The sequence below is a fragment of the Lepisosteus platostomus genome, chromosome 14 (assembly GCF_059453375.1).
Source record: "Lepisosteus platostomus isolate fLepPlt1 chromosome 14, fLepPlt1.hap1, whole genome shotgun sequence".
Taxonomy (NCBI): domain Eukaryota; kingdom Metazoa; phylum Chordata; class Actinopteri; order Semionotiformes; family Lepisosteidae; genus Lepisosteus; species Lepisosteus platostomus.
In genome coordinates, this window is record NC_142624.1 from 9,239,374 (window position 1) to 9,250,919 (window position 11,546).

The window sequence follows — 11,546 nt, forward strand, 5'->3', positions numbered from 1 at the left end:
GCGGTACCGCAGGGTGTAGAGCGCAAATCCACGTGAGCCGAAAACGCTACATCATTAATACAGTAATATCTTCCGTGTCTAGGAGACTCTTCAGTTCACCGAGAAATTTCACCAGAGCCTCACAATATTGTCCAATAATACTCTTCTTGTGTCTAATTTTTAGTTTAGCAGGATTCAAGCAGGATTGCAGATGAAAGGCAGTGACGTCAAGCAAGCCCAAATCAAAGTTTAACCGTTCAGAGCCTACATTACATTTTAGCGTTTCATTTTGAGCTGAAGACCCTCACACCTGAAGAAGGCTTCACAGCCGAAACCTTGCGTTTTCTCTCTTCTCTTTTCAGATGGAATAAACCTATTACTTGTTCCTTTCCAGACTACGCAGGCTGAAATAGTCTTGTACAGTGATAATAGACGTGGGTAATGTCATCCCCAGTTGATGTGCTTATCACGCAAATCCTGCTAAACTAAAAGTGTGTATTGTCTGTTTAGGGTTCTGTAGCATTCCAGTTTATGTTTGTACTTGCAAGAATAGTGATTACAAACATTAAAATCATACTTGCTTTATACTGTCCAACTGAGCAATCTTGCTTTTATAAAATATACCGACTTGTTTAATGTGTACGATGCTGTAATAGAGTTTAAATAATTAAAAGTCTAAATAATATCAACTTGAATTCTTATCTCTATAAATATAACTATCATGCGGTATTAAATAAATACAGGTGGGTAGCTACGTCAGGGTGCGTAGGCTGCAAAGGAACAAGTAATAGGTTTATTCCATGCCGAAAAAAAGAAAGAAAACACAACATATCGGCTGTTCAGCCTTCTTCAGGTGTGAAAAAGACAAGGCAGTAAGCAAAGGTAATGTAGCAGGAGAACAAAGGCTGGGAGAGAGGAGGAGCGAGAGGCGGAAGCAGGGGACAAAAAGAGAGGCCAATCAAGAGGTGTGAAGTTAGAATAGGTGTAGAGAGGTGTGAAATGAAACCTACAATGAATGGGGAAAATTTAGAAGAAAAGTAGTCTGTCGTTAAGAGAAGAGGGAAGGTGTGATCCTAGCTGCAGGATAATTTTTCAGTTTCTGTAGTCTTTCTGATGTATAAGTTTGGAAAACTGTATTTGAGAACACAGACGGAGAGATTAGAGTGGTCATGGCCGTCAGAGGTGAAATGAGAAACAAAGGGCTTGGAGAGATCTTTAATCTTCACAGCCCTAACATGTTCTCTGAAGCGGTCTCCGAGTCTCCTTCCTGTTTCTCCAATGTAGATGGCTGGGCATTTACTGCAAGAGATACAGTAAATAAGGTTGCTGGAGGTACAAGATGCCATCTGGGTGAACCGGAATTGTCCTGACAGGCCTTGAATGAGTGTGGTGTTAGATGTGTACTTGCAGGTGATACAACGAGCTCTGTTGCAAGGGAAAGTGCCTGGTGTAGATGGTTGCTGAGGGCGGTCAAGGGAGCTGTGAACAAGAATGTTGCGCAGATTAGGTGGTCAGCAATATAAGATGATGGGGCGGTCAGAAAAGAGGGCCCCAATGGAGGGATCATCCTGTAGGATGGAAAAGTTGTCATTAATAGTCCTGGGGATAGGAAGTGTGTTAGGGTGGTAGGGAAGCACCAAAGGAATGCGGTTGTTAAGGCGGGAGTTCCTGATTGAGTTGATGGTCTGAGGGGTGTTTTTGGCTCAGGCAAGGGCCCAGTCAATAAAACTGCTGGGGTATCCTCTGTTGATGAAAAAGGAGTACATTTTGAGGGCTTGGTTCTGGAAGTCGATGTCGTCGCTGCATAATCTTCATAGCCGAAGGAACTGTGAAAAAGGGAGAGAGTTTTTAGTGTGTTTGGGGTTAAATAAGCTATACAGAAGATAGCTGTGTGAATCCGTGGGTTTGTAATAAACAGAAGTGGAGAGTCAGGGGAAGTTGATGGAGAAGTTAATGTCTAGAAACGGAAGAGTAGTGGAAGATATGTTGACCGTATATTTGAGGGACGGGTGGAAGTTGGTGAAATGATGCAGAAAGCACTCAAACTGGTCGTGGGAGCATGTGGCGGCACAGACGCAGTCATCAATATATCGCTTGTAGAGGTCAGGAACATAGCCAGTGTAGGAAGCGAAGTAACGATCTTCTACCCAGCAGACAAAATAATTGGCATACCGGGGTCCCATTATGGTGCCCATGGCAACTCCACTCACCTGTTGGTAAAAAAGGTTATTGAATGAGAATGCATTCAGTGTGAGTACCAATTCTGCAAGGCGTACCAGGGTGTGGGTGGGTGGATCGAGCACTGTGCATTTGTCCAGCGTGTGCTTGAGGGCTGTAAGGCCGTCATTATGGGGAATGACGGTATAAAGAGATGTGATGTCCATGGTAAAAATGTAGCATTCTGGGCTCTGAAATTGCAAATCATTAAAAATTTGGAGCGCGTGGTTGGCGTCCTTGATGTTTGAGGGAAGACTTTCAACCAGCAGTTTCATGAGGCTGTCGAGAAAGGCAGAGATGTAAGTAATCGGACAGTTGCATGCTGATACGATGGGGCATCCAGGGGTGTCCAGTTTGTGGATTTTGGGGAGGAGGCAAAATTGAGATACCTGCGGATGTTCAATGATGAACAAGATGTCCAACATTGACCACTACTGGTGAAGTTACAGCTTTAAAACACTGTTACCAGCATGGCACTAGCCTCCTCACAGACATGTGTGAGTTGTTTACCTTTAAAGTTACCTGTAGTATTAGAAGTTGTTATATCATTTAGATTTAATATTCTGAGGTATTTCTCACGTATAATTAGACATTAGATATAAAGTAAGATGTATACAGATTATATTATTTTTAATTAACTGGAAATATTCAACTTAAAGAACCCTAAACTATTCCTGTTTCTAATGCAGTTCTAAGAACTGGGATTTATGCCCAAACAAAATGGAAGATTCAGTAGAAAAAAAACAGATTCACAGAGCATCTGTGAATTATAGTGGTTTATACTGTAGGTGTATTTCTGATGGACTTTAAATACTGTAGATGCAGTTAAAATGGGGGCATTTTGACGTACTGTTTGGTTGTGATCTTAATTTAACAAAAGTACTTTCGTGATAATAACTACCAGATGAATGCAGTAGCTACTTAGTACTCAGTTTCAATATTCAGAATGCCAATTTAATGGCAAACACGACTCAAACTTTTCAACCTTTCAATCACTATAGTGGTTTAACAGATTCAGAACTGTTTTGTCAGCCTAATTGTTTCAGAAAGTGATATTTTCTTTCATTGTAGATGTGTGCTGATTGTAGCATAAGAACATTGCGTGTGTGTGTACAGTAGGTCATCATTCCATAACATCTGATTTGTTTTATATCAATGATGTTTGTTATTCTTTTATTTCATCCTGGTACAGATTTTCTTGCATGTTGCAGTTATTTTATGTATCACATATGGTTCATAAATGTATCGTTTTTTACTGTATACAGTCTGAGCAGGAGTTGAAGTTTGCAATATGTATTATACAGGGGTTATACAGGGGTACAAGATGACCTCCAGGTTAAACTGAACGGGTTAAACTTTGATGCAGGAAAAATGTATTTCCCAAAAGATATTGATTTAGGAACTGCATCAGAAATATTTTTTTAACTGCACTGCATCGAGGAGAATCAGTATAGCTTCTGGGTTATAGCAGGTAGCACAAAACAACAGCATCCAAATCATATCAGCTACTGTATATAAAACAAAGTAATATATTTACCGTAATTTAAAGTATATATTTAAAGTAATAATTTAACAATATATGTAAATGTTTTATGATATGTCTTTGTGGTTTGTGTATAATATGTCTGTAGATAGTATCTTATTTTTAGTTTTTGTTTTGTTTCATGTTAATTTTATAAGGGAGAGTGTCATAGAGAGACTCCCTTTCCTCCATCTTGATTAAAATCGCAAACGTGTGTTTCATAAAATACTTTTATTTTTCACAATCTGACAATGCAAGACAGAATTCCCATTCACTACACCCAACGGCCTTACAGATCAGCAAATGAAGGAAGAAAACAATTATCACGCCCGGCTTTTCAATAGAATTGCTTTAACTTGCTAATGTGTCACTGTAACAGTCCTGGTGTGGCAAGTTTCTAATGTCTCCTGATTGTCTTGGGCGAAAGGAACCTGTCTTTCACTGGAAAGTGGGGGCGGGTGCTGTACCAGCTGTACCAAAAAATAAAGTGCCATTTTTCATTCAACGAGTGTCTGAGTCACTGTGTCCATCCTATATAATAATGCCACAATATGTCTTTTATATGTCGCAAAAAACTGACTTGCTTTAATAATAGATATTTACTAATCCTTTCGCCTGGCAATCTATGCCCAACTATCTGAAAAGCCCTCCGTTAAACCAAAAGAACCAATATTGAACAAGTTTTGATTATAAGAGAGAGAAGAGAGAAATAATAAGAGAGTCCCCATTACCCCCATTTTGATTTAAATTGCAATTTAATTAATTAAATTAAATGTCTTTATTGATTCACAATCTGACAATGCAACTTAAATCGTTATCTTTGTCTTCTAAGTATCTTAATAAACTTTCAGCATCGCTTTCTAACCATTTAGATTTATTTTTCATACCATCGCTAAACAAAGCAGGAGCATATTGTACTTACTCTTGGGTCAAATGTGGAAAGATTAGATTGTAATCGTTTTTATTTTTTAAATACATTTTAGAAAAGTGTAATTTATACTAAAATGCTGTATTTATTTAATACCACTTGATAGTTATATTAATAGAGATAAGAATTAAAGTTGATACTGTTTGACTTTTAATTATTTTAAAATGTATTACAGTATCATAGACATTAAACAAGTCGGTATCACAACATGTTGTGATATTTAGAAATATAAAAAATGTGAATATACTGTAGTGTCCATAATATTTGCTATTTCAGTTATTCAAAGAAATGTTTATTTGTTAAAACAAAAATCATAGCGATTGCTGTAAAGTTTTATACTACTGTATGTGCTACCTGAATATAATTATATCATTATTAATTTCTTTAGATACGCGATTCCATATTATATTCCCTATTAACCAAATTCTAAAAGTATGCTTTTGTTTACTCCGATAATGAGCATATTCGTAGAAAAGGTTAAAACGATCACTTTTCACAAAGTATAAAAACCTACAGTAATATGGTTAGAAGGAGCACGTAAAAACGTTTCTGAAATAACCACATGTAAGACTTTAATGCTTAAAATGTTTAGGGAGAAATGGAATACTGGTGTGTGTTTTTTTCTGTAAACTACCAATACCAGCAATATACAGTTTACATAATATGTTTATGTTCCTAAATTAATATTGTTTATGACCTTCAGATGCATTATGCTTCTCTTCTTTTTATGTTCAGTTACTAAAATTTCCCTTTAGTTGTAAAATTCCATATAAATATTCAATACTAAGCGGATTAAAATGTGCACAGTAAAGAGATTAAATGATTAAATCTTTTCACTACCGACCAATGCACCACGAGTGCCCCTGTCACATACCGCGGTACGGCGCGGTGGCTCGTGCGTAGATCAGGGTATTAATTTCAGGCTATGAACAGCAGCAGCATCTGTGTTGATGTTAGTGGTTTTATTATTATTACTAAAATAGAATTCCAAAAAGGTTAACTACAGAACGTCTTATTTTTCTGTTTCAGCTAAATGGGACATATAGAAAGTCAAATCATTCAGGATCTCAGAGTTTAACAAGGATTAAAACAATTCGCATAACAAAACCAGAAAAAAAGGTAGACCTTAAATTAAGATCCGATATCTCCGCAGGTGTCCGAACAGCTCAATTAAATAAGCTGAAGTACAGTCAGGCAGACAGATTTTAAATTCTTCAAGCAAAATTAGCTCTTTAAAGTTTGTCAAAATATACAAAAGATACTTTGCAAGCAGTACACGACCTCTCAAAAAGTATCATTTCTCTCATTCAAACAAGATTTGATTTTTTTATAAATTCAAAATCTTGGATGGTATGCCTCAGGGATCCATTTATAGTATAATCCAAACAAAACACCCGCTGGGCACACTGTGATCTCGACATGCAGGTGTGAAGTAGGGTTAATAGCTCCTGTTTTTCAAAGGTTTCAGATTTGTGTCAAGATTTGTATCTGTTGTAACTGTTAATACAATGGAAAATATAATTGCGGTTCTGCTGTTTATCACCCAATATTGTGATTATACATGTGTGTTATGTGATGTGGTTTTGGGGTTACAATAAACTCAATACACATTTTTATTTATTCGTGGAATAGTTTGTATTACATACTGTTAAATCACATTGTTAGGCTATATACTACAATGCAGAAAAAATTAATACACAGGACTTTTTTTCTCCCAGTCAGGATTTTTTAAGCAGTGCTTTTGTCATCTTCTGACATGCCACACATGCAAATCACATAAAGTAGTGGCGATATCCACAGATACAGTATACTGAAACAGTAGTGTAGACTTGTAGTGTGATCGTATACCGTATAAATATACTGTGTATATAGTATAATACTGTATGGTTCTACAGCCACTACAATATAATATGTGAAACATATTTTTATGATCAACATTTACTCGTTGCTGAAATTTTCATTAAGGCACAATATAATTTATTATCCCTCGGGAGGGGGATCAGAATACTGTCACGCCCTCTGCAGCCAGAGGGCGCTCCTTCTCTGTCCTGTCCCTAGTTTCCGGTCTGCTGTCCTTCCTGTCCCTCTCTTTCCCTTGGGCTATATTTTTCCGGGTCGTGCACTCTGTCCTCGCTCAGCATTGACGTTCGGATGTCCTGAGACCCGCCTAGCACCAGGGCGCCCCACGTCCGCTCCCTGAGGGCATAGGTTTCTATACGGCATTCCTGAACTCTTTGCACTATGAGCCCGGGCCTTTTTCCCGTCTCGCCGCTACGCATATGGGTCTTTTTCCGCTCTCTCCGATGAGGCAACAAGCTGCTAAATGTTAATTGTTTTTCATAGCCTGTAGTAATAAAAAGAAAGTTTTACTCATTCCATATTGTGTCTCTGACCTGTCTTTCAAATTTAAACTGAAAAAGTATTAAAAATAGAAAGGTACTGTATACTGAAGAGTTAAGTTTTAATTTCCCCCTAAAACTTTCTCACACAGTATAAAAGAACCATTCAGGAAGACAAAAGTTGCACAAGCCACAATTCACTCAAAGTTTATTTGCATTTAACACACAAAGGGAGGTGCCAAACTTAATCCAACTTAATTGGATTCTCTGCTATATATATGAGGAAAAAACATACTAAAAGCAAGAAACCACAGTATTGTTGGAGAGTGATTGACATAGATACCATCTGGGAAAGATTTAACAGTGGAGATTCTCTAGGCTAATGCAGATTGATGCTGCTTTCAAGGATGGATTTACCATAAAGTGGTTGTAAGGGAGATAAATCAGAGTTAAATCAGCAGTAGATACATTTATCGAGTTAAGAGAGAAGACTTTCCGAATTTACTATTTTATTAATATGTTTCGTGAGAGGGGGTGGATGAAGGGTTTTGTTCATTATATCGATTTTTGCTTCGATTGCATTTTTAAATTGAAAATATCACAGGTATTGTTTTGTTTTTCTTGGACAGTTCTTGAAAACTGGATCTGTTATTTGCAAATAGTGTGTATGTGTGAAACCTTTTTGCTTTCAAGCAGTGAAGAAGAACAGCACTTTGTTTATTAAGAATTCTAGGTAAAACCATATTGGTGTATACTTTATAAGCTATGCGTCATACTGAGGTTTGGTGATTTTCCACTTAGGTGTCAGAGCTGTAACCATATGTTTAATGCAATTATAGTGTTTTATAGCCTTACTGAGTGATACTTGATGGGCATTTCCCAGCACTCTGGTTGTTCTGTTGTTATCCATGGATCATGGTGGTGATAAGCATGGATCCATATTTATTGTAGTTAAGTATTGGAGTTGATTTCCTGGGTAATAGTGAAGTTTGGGGCATCTAGGCCTTTGTGATATTTATCTTTTTGTAAGGTTGATAATTTTCTCCTGTTTCTTGTTTTTCCAATATATTTATGTTATTACGGTGTCTAATGTCAAAGTGGATTGGACTGGGATTATGGAAAACAGTTAAATAAAATTAGTCAGTATTGTCATTTATGTTGTTGTAATGTGTCCCATAATGGAAATTGGTAAACTCATCTAATAATTTAAGTCATCCTTGATTATTTCCAATAGTAGAGTGAATTGACAAGTTGAAACATGTCTGGGAAGTTGGTGGAGATATTCACACCAAGGTATCTACTGTGAGGGGGGAAAGGGGGACAGGGTCATTCTGAGATGTAGCATTACAGCCATTCCCAGAAAAGTGTAAAATTGTGGATTTCTTCCAATTTATAGAATAATCAGATAACCATATTGAATATGACCTGATGAGCTAAATGACTTCTTGGATAGATTTGGTGGCATTCTACAGGTATCTGCATAGAGCTAGATTTTGTGATGAAAAGAGGGGTAAAAGGGGGGGCCACTGACCAAAATGAAAAGGAGTCAGAGATGTTAAATTGGAAAGAGCTCAAATGCTGTAACTGATGTTCCATAAAAATATAATTTATCACCCCATTAAAGCTTCAAATATACTTAATGAAAATCTGACTACACCACTCTCAATATAGGTGAAGGACCTTTTACATCAATTTCCAAGTTCTTTTGATTTAGTTCTTCTGAGGATTATTAGGCAGCACACCAACATTACTTAACTTTACTTTATTAATTTAAAACAGAAGCAAAATAGTCATAGTCATGTCCAGCGGGTTGCTCCTGTTGCAAAAAGGCTTATTAATTATTCAGGAATTAAGTTTGCTGCTCCCTTGCCAGTCTCTCTCTCCGTCATCTTAGTGGTGCTAGACACAGAGAGGCCATTCCATTTGGTTCAGATTTAAGGTGTTTTTCTATCTGATAGAGTTTCCTGATAAGGAACAACTCCAAGGCTGAGATTCTCCAGCTACCTTAATAAATGGTCATCTCTGGCACCTTACTGTCTGGGAGATTCCAAGGTAGAGTCTCATCGCAGGTTGTTTAAAACCCTAATGTCAGAGAGCATTGTTACTCATCCTCCACCTCGATCAGCCAATCAGGAACTGGTAGGGCAGGGTAACCCCACGTGGGTCTCGAATGCCTGAGAAACTTTCAACCAACGAATGACCGTTGTTCCTCCAGATAAAACAGGCAGCACAGGGCCCAGAAGAGGGCTCCTCCAGGACATTCTCAGACTCATCTCGGACAATAAGGTGACGGCCAGTGTGTCTGAGTGCCAGGACTTCACTTTGTTCTAAGAGTTGAGACCAGAGATCGCCCATTCGTAACCAAAGGATCCGCCCGTGGTTAGCCAAGCAGCAAGCCTCGTGAACCGCCGGTACCTCACCGCGGACGCTTGCCTGATTAACGAGTCGAGTCTATCTACACCAGCAACAAGCAGAATATGGGATTCATCCTGAATGAGACACCAGGCCATTGCAGGGCACACACAGACATAAACACACACACTCACACTCAGATAAATTGTTCCCAGACACCGATTAACCTATCAGTATGTTTTTGGACTGTTAAAGGAATCTGGAGCACCTGGCAAACACACACAAACACAGAGAGAACATACAGTACAAATGCCACACTCGTTGCCTAAACTTTGGGACTTTTTTTTTTAAGTCAGAATTCTGCCCAAGGTCTAGCCTGCAGCAGGACCTTGCAACCATCTACTTAACACTGTCTTTCCACTTGGATCATTGGAGCAATACAGAGGGACTTTTCATTGATAAGCCTGAATATAGCATTATTCAGCTGTAACCGTCACACAATTTACTGTTACAACTAAATATTATGTCAGCATATACACAAAACTACAGGCCTTATTGAATCTCTCCACTAGTCCATTGGTCTGGGGATGGTACACTGATGTTCTCTTTTGGTGGATCCTGAGGAGTTTATACTTCTCCTTCGTTACTTGGACATAAATTGCTTACCCTGGTTTGTCAATATGTCCTTAGGTAAGCCTACCATGGCAAAGAAGGAGACTAATTCTCTGACAATGGCTTTTGATGTTGCGGTTCTTAATGGTGTAGCCTCTGGATATTAGGTAGCAATATCCAGAGGCAATATCTAGTGTATTTGGAAATCAAAACCATGTTAAATAATTAGCACAATGCTTAACAACCCAAATTCAGGATAGCCATGAGGTTGATCTGCATGAATTAAAATCAATTATTAGGAATAGAAATAAGATAAACAAAAGGATTATGGAAATGGTTAATTAATTAGAAAATAGAGAATTATAAAAGTGCAATTTGCTAAGATATAGTTACAGCTAAGTGTTCAAATTCTAATTCGAGGCAAAAGACATAAAATTACATTACATTCTTATCAAGATAAATATTTTACACTATTCCTATCAAGCAGTGAACACAAGCACAACACAAGTGTGCAAACAAGAAAAGTATTACTGTTGGTTATGTTCTGGACAGCAGGGAAGTAGACATCACCTGTTCCTTGAGGATTTATCAAGGCTAGAAGTGCTGTGATCCTATTTGGGAGCTGATTTGCAGTTCCTGCGGAAAGTAAATGGGCTGCTGGCTGGAAAAGGTGGAGCAGAGTATCTGACTTTGCTTCCCTGGTCCAGTTGAGCTATTTGCTATTTCTTCTCCTTTATGTGTTGGCTTCCTTGGGTCTTGATGTACAGTCCTCTCAGGCCAAATTTCTTTCCTGACAGGCCTAACTTCAACCTTCCAAATGTTCCAAAATTCCAAATTGTGGTTCTTGGCTCGTCCTATTTATTAACCTCAGACAAAGACATTCCAAAGGCTTGTCTTCCAGGTGTAGGCCTCATTTCTCTGTTCATCTCTGTGGTGCAGCCACAGAGAAACCATGCAGGCTGATTTAGGATTCCTTTGATAAAAGACAGCTCCCAAAGGGGGATGCACTTAGCTAAGCCTGGCTATCATGATCAATGGTCATCCATTGGCGCCTATCTGTCTAGGGAGTGCCAGTTGGACATCTGGACTGCATTACTAAGTGTCAGGAGTAAGTGACTCATATCTCACCTTGATCAACCAATCAGGGACTGGTAGGGCCGAGTAACCCACGTGGGACTCTGATGCCCATGGAACTTTCAGCCAATCAATGAGCTGAAGTTCCTCCAGGTAAAAACAGGCAACACAGAGAGCCTGGGAGATTCAGAAGGGGAGATTCAGTAAGATTCTGGAGAGGATTCTGTGGACAATTCTAAAGGGAATTCAAAGGAGAATTCCAGGGCAGGACAGCCCAAGAGCAGAAGGCTCCCAAGGGCAGGACATTCTCGCAGAGCGCCTCCTGACCATCCTGAGACTCAGCCCGGACAACCACGGAACGGCCAGTGTGTCCGAGTGCCAGAACTTTCCTTTGTTCTAAGAGTCTAGAGTGGAGGTTGCCAGAGAGTAACCAGCAGCAGGCCTCGTGAACAGGTCGGAACTGTGGACAGCTGAATCACTATTCAGAACTAGCTCCTCATCAGGAACGAACCGGTCCTCTTCC

General features: G+C 38.8%; 1 pseudogene; it reads right to left on the reverse strand.

The window, feature by feature from the left end:
• Positions 1 to 1,005: 1,005 nt before the first annotated feature.
• Positions 1,006 to 2,363, reverse strand: LOC148648862 (uncharacterized; annotated as a pseudogene).
• Between the last annotated feature and the right edge of the window lie 9,183 nt (positions 2,364 to 11,546).